The sequence below is a fragment of the Humulus lupulus genome, chromosome 6 (assembly GCF_963169125.1).
Source record: "Humulus lupulus chromosome 6, drHumLupu1.1, whole genome shotgun sequence".
Taxonomy (NCBI): domain Eukaryota; kingdom Viridiplantae; phylum Streptophyta; class Magnoliopsida; order Rosales; family Cannabaceae; genus Humulus; species Humulus lupulus.
The window spans coordinates 141,668,364-141,670,560 of NC_084798.1; positions in this window are offsets into that span (position 1 = coordinate 141,668,364).

Below are 2,197 nucleotides of genomic sequence, written 5' to 3' on the forward strand. Positions count from 1 at the left end.
TCACTTCTTCATCGGAAGCTATAGATGTTCATATCTATGATTTACACTCCTATTCAATTATACTACCGAGTTCCCAAGATGTAAGTATGGGCTAGTCCGTAGGGTAAGCTGGTAACGAACAAGTCAAATAACTCAAATAATATAATCAGTTAGAATACTGACCACTTAGAATTGAGATTGAATTGACCTATGGTCAACTATATGATATGACTAGAATAGATAATAACAGTATGTTTACTTATCTTATCAACTGTCAATATCGGTCCGATGTAACAAATATATCCGATCTTATCTACTTTGCTAATGTTTTGGAAAGAACATAGCACTATAATGTGTAAGTAGATCATATCGTAGATTGGCAAGTTAGTGTAAATCCTGTGCACTGACTAATCTTAGGACTAACTTATTTTGAACATATAATCATATTTATATTCCACTGTGATTATGTCACCGGGATTTAATAGAAGTTTACATTAAACAAATAATCATGAAAATAAAACATGTGAGCAAAGTGATTGACCAAGTCTAAAATTTATTTCTATTCTTTTATTGATAATAAAATGAGATTACAAAGAATTTGGGTTTCAATTAGGGCATAAAACCCCTAGAGAGGCTAGTCCTTCGGTGGTGACAAGTCAACTTTCTAGCGCTAGAGCTTCATATACTATATTAATTGACTCTGGTTCTACACATTCAGTTGTTTCTAGCAAGGCGATTGATAGATTGTGTAGGCCTTATGAGTATTTTACTGCGAGGCTTGGGACTATACTGCCTACAGGGGAACTAGTAGTTTCTTGGAGATGGGTTAGCTCACTACAAGAAAAAGACTCTACAGCGGCGACATCTATTGTGATGATTCCAAAGTTATCGCTGTATGCAGTCAAATCCACGGAAAATTATGTTTTCTTAATTTATTAAAAAAATAAGCTACAATGACACGTCGTCGCTGTAGGGTCGTCAACAACACAGGACCAGGTCCTCCAAATTCTTAATACCCTACAATGATGTACCAAGAATTTGGAGAGAACAGGAGGCGAGAAATGACTCTACGACAAAGACATGTCATCGCTGTAGGGTCTTCGTCGACAAAAAAGAGGGAAATTTGTTTGTCTATAGCGACGACGTGTTATCGCTATAGGATTGGGAAGGAACTCAACCATCTAGAGTTGGTTGCCTATTTTCACCTCCTATAGCAACAACATGTCGTCGTTATAGAGTCCAGTTTAATCCACTGGTCAATTATTTTGTACTTTATCGCGACCACATGTCGTCCCAATAGGGCCCAAAAAAACGTGGAATAGTGAACCGCCAAAAAATTTAAGTCAAATTTCACTACTTATAGTGACGACGTGTCATCGCTGTAGGGTAGACGCGTAACACGCGAGAGGATTCATGTACTTTTCACTAGCCGTCGTCGCAGTAGGGTCTCACCTTTTGAGTAAAACGATGCGTTTTATATCAGCGACGACATCCTTATACTCTATAGCGAGAACGTGCCATCACTATAGAGTCCGTCGATATAACTCCCCAACCCAAGCCTTCTTCTTAATTTTCTGTAAAAGATTTTTGCAACAACCAGCGACCCATTGATGAAAAATCGTCCCCCATCGTCGATCTAAAGTGTTTTAGGCCGATTTGTTGCCAATTTCTTCCTTGTTTTGGTAATCTAATCCTATTTTCTTTGTATTTAATGGTTTAAAATGTATTTTTTTTTTGTCAGTATATGTGTGTATTTTGTGTTTGGTAGAAATGAGTTTTTGAAATTTTGTGGGGTTTTTTTTTTTATAGATTACTTGTGCCTAGCCCGAGCCTTAGGATTGGATTATTTGCATTTGATAATGCTCTACCCTGACTTTTGGCTATTGTTTTTAATTTTTTTTATTATTGATTAAGTCTTAAATTAAGTTTTCAATTGTGTAATAGATTATTTTATATTGTGTTGAATTTTGTTTTTTAGGTTAGATTTATATATTTGTTAACTTAATTATTTTTGTATTTTTTAGGGATAGATTGAAAAAATATTTATTAATTTGATTTAATTAAATAATATGTTATAAAAAATGCATATTATAGTTTTAGATATTAGATGATATAATTTTTTTATTAATATATTTATTTTTCATGTGTATATGAATGTATATGTATATAAATATGAATACGTATTTACATGTATATAAATGTGAATATGTTTATATGA